Here is a 9,103-nt window from a genome sequence, read left to right as displayed (position 1 = left end):
ATTAATATATATATATATATATATATATATATATATATATATATATATATATATATATATATATATACACACACACACATTAATTAAGATACATCCTGAGATGCACGGGGACACATCTTCAGTGATGTTACGGAGCTCATCAGACGTTTCGGGTCTTTCAACATCATACGCTCTCCCTTCGGCGACCCAGCAAGGGTTGATCAGACCCTGGCTTGTGTCACAGTAGCATTTGCCCACAGATTGCTCCTCCTGATCCAAAGCCATCTGGAGGCTCTCTCTGCTACCTCCGTGGTGGACTTGATGGCTTTCCTTTTTGCAGCCCCCGTGATACCAAGCAGCGAGTACACCTTGTATAGTGAGCGGCCAGCAAAACCTCTGCACCCCACTTCAATGGGCTCGCAGCGTGCTTTCCAACCTCTTCTTTGGCACTGCTCGACCAGCTCCTAGTACGCTGATTGTTTTTGCTCATTTGCCTCCACTATGCAATCCTCCCAGGAAACTGTCAGCTCAATCAATAGCACCTGCCTTGAGGAAACTGACAAGAGCATGATATCTGGCCTCAAAGCAGTTGTTGCGACATGGTCTGGGAACTGGGAGCTGTTTGTCCAAATCCACTCGTAGATCCCAGTCCACTGCTGAGGTGAGAAGGCCGGCTGCAGGTTTGGGTGTGACTGTGGCTGCTCTTAAGCCCTGACGAAGGGGATACTCCTTTTGCCCAGTTGTTGCTTGGTTTTCCACTGCTTTAGAGAGGATCTCTTCAACAGACATCAGCACCTGGTCGTGCCGCCACCGGTATCGGCCCTCTCCCAAGTCTATCAAGCAGCTGCTCAGAATGTGTTCCAGAGAGCCTCTCCTGGAGCACAGCGCACAAGCCAGAGAACCACCCATGCCCTAGAGGGGGAGATTGGAAGGGCTGGGCAGGACATCATAAACAGCTCGAACCGTGAAGCTGGTGCGCTGGGGTTCTGCCCGCCAGATCTCCAGCCAGGAAACCTTCCTCTCCAGCACACCCTCCCACTTTGTACATGCTCCTTGCTGTTGCATGCCCACCATCCTACTGGCCCGTTCCTCCTTGACTCCTGAGCGCACCTCAGGACTAGCTGGCGTTTATCCTTACCGTGTACCTTCTCATACAGTGGCTGAGGAAATTTTCCGAGTCCTGCATGTCCCCTAGTCACCATTCCCACCAGAGCCCTGTGCCACAGCCGAGACTGTGCTACCTCCAAACTCTCCTGAGCCCTCCACTTCCTGCCCGTTTGTACCATGATGCCCGCTGATGCCACTCTTGAGGTCCTTGGAGTCCCGATAGAGCAAAGCCTCTCTTGTGCGAGAAACCCTGAACTCCTCGTTGAGGCTACTGAATGGCAGCTGGAGTTTGTCTTCCCATACAGTGCGGCACTGCAAAGGCTGCGTGGAAAGCCCATCCATCTACAGAGGTAGGCGCTTATCTCTCTCTCTCTCTCTCTCTCTCTCTCTCTCTCTCTCTCTCTCTCTCTCTCTATATATATATATATATATGTATATATACACTCAACAAAAATATAAACGCAACACTTTTTTTTTTGCTCCCATTTTGTATGAGATGAACTTTTTCCACATACTCAATATCACCATTTCCCTCAAAAATTGTTCACAAACCAGTCTAAATCTGTGATAGTGAGCACTTCTCCTTTGCTGAGATAATCCATCCCACCTCACAGGTGTGCCATATCAAGATGCTGATTAGACATCATGATTAGTGCACAGGTGTGCCTTAGACTGTCCACAATAAAAGGCCACTCTGAAAGGTGCAGTTTTGTTTTATTGGGGGGGGATACCAGTCAGTATCTGGTGTGACCACCATTTGCCTCATGCAGTGCAACACATCTCCTTCGCATAGAGTTGATCAGGTTGTCAATTGTGGCCTGTGGAATGTTGGTCCACTCATCTTCAATGGGCAAGAACTGGTACACGCTGTTGTATACGCCGGTCCAGAGCATCCCAAACATGCTCAATGGGTGACATGTCCGGTGAGTATGCCGGCCATGCAAGAACTGGGACTTTTTCAGCTTCCAAGAATTGTGTACAGATCCCTGCAACATGGGGCTGTGCATTATCCTGCTGCAACATGAGGTGATGTTCTTGGATGTATGGCACAACACTGGGCCTCAGGATCTCGTCACGGTATCTCTGTGCATTCAAAATGCCATCAATAAAATGTACCTGTGTTCTTCGTCCATAACAGACGCCTGCCCATACCATAACCCCACCGCCACCATGGGCCACTCGATCCACAACACTGACATCAGAAAACCGCTCACCCACACGACACCACACACACTGTCTGCCATCTGCCCTGAACAGTGTGAATCGGGATTCATCCGTGAAGAGAACACCTCTCCAACATACCAAACGCCAGCGAATGTGAGCATCTGCCCACTCAAGTCGGTTACGATGACGAACTGGAGTCAGGTCGAGACCCCGATGAGGACGACGAGCATGCAGATGAGCTTCCCTGAGACGGTTTCTGACAGTTTGTGCAGAAATTCTTTGGTTATGCAAACCGATTGTTTCAGCAGCTGTCCGAGTGGCTGGTCTCAGACGATCTTGGAGGTGAACATGCTGGATGTGGAGGTCCTGGGCTGGTGTGGTTACATGTGGTCTGTGGTTGTGAGGCTGGTTGGATGTACTGCCAAATTCTCTGAAATGCCTTTGGAGACGGCTTATGGTAGAGAAATGAACATTCAATACACGAGCAACAGCTCTGGTTGACATTCCTGCTGTCAGCATGCCAATTGCATGCTCCCTCAAATCTTGCGACATCTGTGGCATTGTGCTGTGTGATAAAACTGTACCTTTCAGAGTGGCCTTTTATTGTGGGCAGTCTAAGGCACACCTGTGCACTAATCATGGTGTCTAATCAGCATCTTGATATGGCACACCTGTGAGGTGGGATGGATTATCTCAGCAAAGGAGAAGTGCTCACTATCACAGATTTAGACTGGTTTGTGAACAATATTTGAGGGAAATGGTGATATTGTGTATGTGGAAAAAGTTTTAGATCTTTGAGTTCATCTCATACAAAATGGGAGCAAAACCAAAAGTGTTGTGTTTATATTTTTGTTGAGTATATATATATATATATATATATATATATATATATATATATATATATATATATATATATATATATATATATATATATATTTGAACCAGATTTATAACAACCGTAATGTCAAATTTATGCGTTTTTTTATTTTATTTTTATTTTTATTGTGGAAGCCGTCTTGGATTTTAGGGCATTAGAATGCGAACAAAAAATGACACCCTGTTTTTTTTATGTTTAAATGTTATTCTAACAGAATCAGGTGAGTTTTTGCTTTTACAAAAATAAATAAATAAATAAATAAATATTTTATGATAAATGAGCCTACACTTTATGACTCCCAAACAATATAAAACTAGTTTTGTTCAAATTTAAAGACAATTTATTAATATCAAACCCACTTTATCAATTTATTTATTTCCTCTGTGATCTCCTCCAAAAGCTGCTGCAGATCCACACCTGAGCAGAAAATATGTATCATCTGCAAATAACACAAACTGCAATATACTGGCTATTTGATACTTTGCAAATGTCACTGATATACGCAGAAACATTTCAGAACCTTAAACTGAGCCCTGAGTTACTCCACATGTAATATTCTTCTATCTAGACGTATACTCTTATTTGTACAAATTGTTGCCTGTTGAGTAAATAACTCTTTCACCAGTTAAGAACAATACCTTGAAAGCCATACTTTTCCATATGTCATGACTGACTATGCCAAATGCTTTTTTCAGATCAAGAAGTATTCCAAGTGCATTTTTTTGTATCAATACTGCAAATTATTTTTTTTTCTACCAGATCAATCAGCACCCAAGGATGTTGATCTGTTGTTCCTAAATCCATACTGACTTTCAGTCAGCAACTGATGTTTCTCAATAAAATTCTTAAATCGATTTATAGTTTTTCCAAAATTTTAGAGAACTATATTTGCAGGCATTTTGTAGCCCTTTAGTCATCCACGGTCTACCTGTGTTTTTTTTCCCTGTTATATTTTATTATTGCACAATTTTTTTTTATCATATAGGGTTTTAAATATATTTTTAAAAGTTTCATATTTGTTGTCATTATTGTCTTTCTATATTATATTCCAGATTTGTTTTAATAATTCATTTTTAAATTTATTCAGTTTGTCATACATTCATTCATAAACCCAAACTATACCTTTTTGAAATCTTTACAATCAGACAAATAATGCGGTATACATTTCAATATGATTGGACTATTTTAAAATTTTGACCCTTTTGTCATCCTTCATTGAACCCTTCCTGGCTACACCTATCACCCTGGGATGGGGATCATACATTTTTGTGACATTAACAGTATCAGTCCTTAATTATTCACTTTATGTTTGTTTCACATCCCGGGTCGACCAACCACTTACATTTGAGTCCTAATATACCCACCAAAAATAGCACTCTGGGGCATTCCCGCGAATACCATCCCATAATATATGTGCAGAAGTTCAATGTGGAGACTGATCACTCACTGACTCATATCAAGTCGTGCAAGCTGCCGCTGAGTGAAAAATTGACCCTCATGTCACATATTGGTGACCCCTTTTCATGAAATGACCTAAATGTTGTTTGGCCACCTCAAGTAGTACCAACAACATGCATGGCCGATGGACTACTGGTTAGGGTACAAGAGAGAGAGAGGCAAAGCCACCAGCTTCTTTTCATTTTTAATCAATGTGGGCATTTTTTATTATTTATATTTTATTGTAACACCCCCCCCCCCCCCACCCCCAATCCATATCAGTGATGCATGTTGGGGTGAAGGTGAAGCCTACTAAAGATTGCTGGAAAACAGGTCACTATCCATTCGCCAATCATGGTGTACTTTACATCATCTAAGGTGTTGTTCTCCCTCGAACATTTCAACATGACCCCATCCCACAAGTATTATTACAAGTGTTATGAGTCCAGTCCAGTTTGTTGTTCAGATGAACACTCAGGTACTTATATGAGTCCACTCTCTCAATGTCCCTTCCCTGGATGTTCACTGGGGGGAGTGTAGTGGACATATCATCAAAACACTGGTAAGTATTATTAAACACCAATTAACTCGCTGCTCCTATAGTTGATTTAAACTCTGAATATAACCTGTTCCAGACCAGGTTCAATTCGCAACATGATAAATGAAGTTTTCATGCTGGAGCCACTTTCCTGTTCCTGAAAAAGCCTGTCTCAACATACCTCGCTATTCTCTGGCTGGACCTGCTTGATAAGGATGGAGGAACTGGCCAGTTTAGAAATAAATGCCCACTGAAAATTGAAATGGGATGGCGCAGATACACTTCGGGCAAAGTGCTGAATCCAAAGGTGAGAACTCGTACTTCCGCAACTGGCCGCCCGATGAAAACATGCTCGGGCTGTAGGCTGTTCTACTGAAATCAGCTGGTTTGGTTTTGTGTCTAACAGCCAGCTGATGGCTATCATTGCGTGGAACAATGAGATTTATACACCAAGCTGACCTGAAATGAACCGTTGTACTACATAAATAGTGACTGGTTTAGAGGGCAGCATAATGGAATGTCACCCCTCGGGATCATTGTTGACCACGGCTTTTGGCCTTGGCCAGCAATGATCCCTCGGGGTTACATTCCATTATGCTGCCTGATAAACCAGTAACCATTTGTTTTATTATACATCTGTGTAGTTAATAAATTTATCTTTACAAATGTGTGAAAAATTTGCTAAGTCATTTTTTATTCTTTTTATTTTTGGTTATTGTACCTGGATATCCTGTACCGTAGTGAGTTCATGGTGCTGTGTTTCAGCCTCTGGCCAGAAGCACACTGATGCGTAGAACTGTCCCAGTCCATGGTAGAGTGTGGCAGTGGGAACCTTCTCGAACTCGTCAGGTGAAACACCATGCAAATCTTTCCCGTCATCCCTCACTAAAAACTCCTTGAACAGTGCAGAACTTCTCTTGATGCTTTTTGCGGTACTCTCACTGTCTTTCTTGGATAGAAGAGCGTTTATCCCATCAGTATCCACGGACGCAAACCTTCTGCTCTCCGCCACAATGTCGTCTGCGACGCATCACCCCTGCGTATGCGCAAAACACTGTTGCCCCGTTACGACAAAATCGGTCCCCAATCACTCATAATGTTGCCAGAAATGGTGAAGAATCAGTCAATAACGTGGCTATTGTTTACTTTGGATGATTTATTGTGAAAAGTATTGCAATTATAACACGTGAATCAGCCAATCAGAACAAAGGATTTCAGTCAGATGTATAATAAATTAAACTGACTTTAATGACGAGTTTGACCCCTTTAAAAAGTGACTAAATTACATGTATTTAAAGAGTTCAGTGATGTTTTCATGGGCCAAAAACAGCCACCAGAGGACGCTGGGGTCAAGTCCGCTTCAAGCCATTGCTATGTCAAGTACTGCATTTCTAATAATAATAATAATAATAATAATAATAATAATAACCTTTATTTAACCAGATAAAATCCCATTGAGATCGAGACCTTCTGCAAGGGTGACCTGACCAAGAAAGGCAGCGGCACAGCCCTTACCAAAAAGTAGTATATGCAAGTATGTTTCAAGTATACTTCTAGTTTACTTTTTATATACTTATAAGTACTATTTTTTGGTAAGGGACGTCATAACAGACAGGTTAACATCATCAAAATAACATTAATAACAAATAAAATATAATCATCTTGGTCATTGTTTGTTGCAACGATGTGTGTGTGTGTGTGTGTGTGTGTGTATATATATATATATATTTGGGGGGGGGGGGGGGGGGGGGATTATAATTTAAAGAGACGGGCAATGCAAAATAATTTCATTCACGATCTCTTAAAACCGAGCGGAAAAATGAAGTTAACCTCAGTTTTGGAGGACATTCCAATAAATAAATGCACACTGCATTATTTCGTATATTCGTATTATGTCACATTTGAGAGGATGTAACCAGTTTGCAGGGCTATAAACTACCACAATTATATTCGTAGGTTATCTCAGATTTATGACATTTTGAAACTCAGTGAATGCAGCAGCTGTTCTTTAGCTTCCTGACTACGTTTAAATCTTAACACCGCCTCTTTAAAGCACATGTAGAAACCTAAAAGCAGCCTTTGTTAGTGTTCACAACTTAACGGACGAACCGAAAACTGTCTCATCTTTGTCACACCGAGCCCGAGGTTTTGGGTTTCGCCAACTGAGGCTAATTCAATTAGCTACCTCTGCTAGCATTTGCTAACAACACAGCTTCCGTGCTCATATTATTAATGTATTACGTACTCAACAAGCATCTATCTCTTTGTGTGAGGTGAAAAGACGGACTGATTAGTGTTAGAACAGACCTTGAAGTGAAGTGAGGATGTCCTTATCTACTTTACTGCTCTCTGACTCCACCAGCTAATCCGAGCGTCACTCTGAGTTGCCAGATTTGTTAAAGGGAAATCCGCATTTCAACCGGAATTATTAAAAAAGACGCAAACGTTTTCTGCGTCAGTTCAACTTCGATGAGAGAAATGACAAAGGCAATGCCTGTAGTGTTACACCATAAACACCATACACCATAAACTAAATATTAACATGCATCTACAATTGACAAAAGGGACTTTGTATGTTAGAAAACAAAATAGTGTCTCCCACGTGTCTTCTGGCAAACTGCTGAAATTTCACATCTTTGAAGATAATCCTTCTTTGCACCACTCCACAATGACGCTGTATAACTGGTGATGCAGGATACAAAACTTGCACTCAAGCATAACACTATCAGCACTGTCACGGGTGTCTTGGTGGCTTATTCCCTCACTCCTCCTTCCAGTTTTTGAGAACTGATTGTGCCCATCAGATGAACAAGAACTACAAGAAGCCCCGTGTACTGTTCAGAACAATTGACTCTGTCCTGAATGTCCCACAGCCTGGATGTTTGGAAAAATTCATTGATGTGTGTAACTAGTTTTCTGTACTTTTTCCACAAGCGCTTTCATTTCTCCACCCAGCTTTGACCCCTCTGTCTCTGCTCCTTGCCCAGTGGTCTTCAATGGATTTGAACCTGTGACTGTCCAGCCCAGTCTCATGTTTTCTTTCATGCTCTCATCACAAAATGTTTAAAATTTTTGTTTTTTTAACTCACTATTACTAACCCCAACCCTACCCTTAACCATAACCTAACCCTACTCCTTCCCCTAACCCTAACCATAACTACCCGATGCCCCGTTTCACTTTTAATTTTGTGCAGCCATCACAGAATGTATTAGAATAAATTTGTGCTCCCATGATGAACATTTTACACTTTTTGTGACAACATCACAAACCAATAGATTAATGTATATTTTGTGCTGCTGAATCACAACATCACAGACTGGGTTGTAACTGTTGGAGGATGTGGCGGCCTACATAAAACCACCAGGTTCCCCTCGTGATGTGGTCCCTCCTCACTTCCTTAAAGAGGTTTTTCCTATCTTAGGCCCCTTCACATATAGTGTAACATGATTGAAGCTGACTGGCGTACGGAGGAATTTCTTGCCACTCATGAAAAATCTGAGCCACGTCAAACACCTCGTACACTTGTCCCCACAACCATTCAAGCACACCATCGGCCAAAAGATAGCGAGTGCCCTGCGAGTGCCCATTCGACCCCTGTCTCAGCAGGTGTTGGCCAAATTCCAGGTGCCACACACAAACATCCAACACCACTCGCTGGACACATAGAAATGGGTGGGGCTATTCATGCTCCCGGCATGAGAGTAAAGTGCAGATGGCCACATTTGAGCTGTCTCTGAAAATTGTCGAAGTGCTACACAAGTGTGCCATAACCAAGCAACACACATGGGTGTGACTGTGCCGAACTCCCGCCAACACATGTGGCATGCCAGTGTGTCACCCCCCACTTCAACACATGTGACGTGCATGTGTATCGTACCCCCTTCACCCCCCAACATGTGGCCTCCGTGTGTCGCGCCCCCAACATGTGTTGCCTGCGTGTGTGTCCACCCCCCACCCTCGCAACACGTGGTGTGCGTGTGTATAGTGCTTCTCCCAACAC

At 42.5% G+C, this 9,103-nt stretch overlaps 1 protein-coding gene across 1 annotated transcript in view; it reads right to left on the bottom strand.

The window, feature by feature from the left end:
- Positions 1 to 7,476, bottom strand: part of scly (selenocysteine lyase) — a 34,298-nt gene extending 26,822 nt beyond the window's left edge. Inside the window, exon 1 of the mRNA XM_034180687.1 lies at positions 7,410 to 7,476. The gene's annotated coding sequence lies outside the window, so the exon portion shown is untranslated. The remainder of the gene's footprint in view (positions 1 to 7,409) is intronic.
- Between the last annotated feature and the right edge of the window lie 1,627 nt (positions 7,477 to 9,103).

The sequence above is a fragment of the Thalassophryne amazonica genome, chromosome 10 (assembly GCF_902500255.1).
Source record: "Thalassophryne amazonica chromosome 10, fThaAma1.1, whole genome shotgun sequence".
Classification (NCBI taxonomy): domain Eukaryota; kingdom Metazoa; phylum Chordata; class Actinopteri; order Batrachoidiformes; family Batrachoididae; genus Thalassophryne; species Thalassophryne amazonica.
The sequence above is the reverse complement of the archived record's forward strand: the minus strand, read 5'-3'. Positions and strand labels throughout refer to the sequence as shown.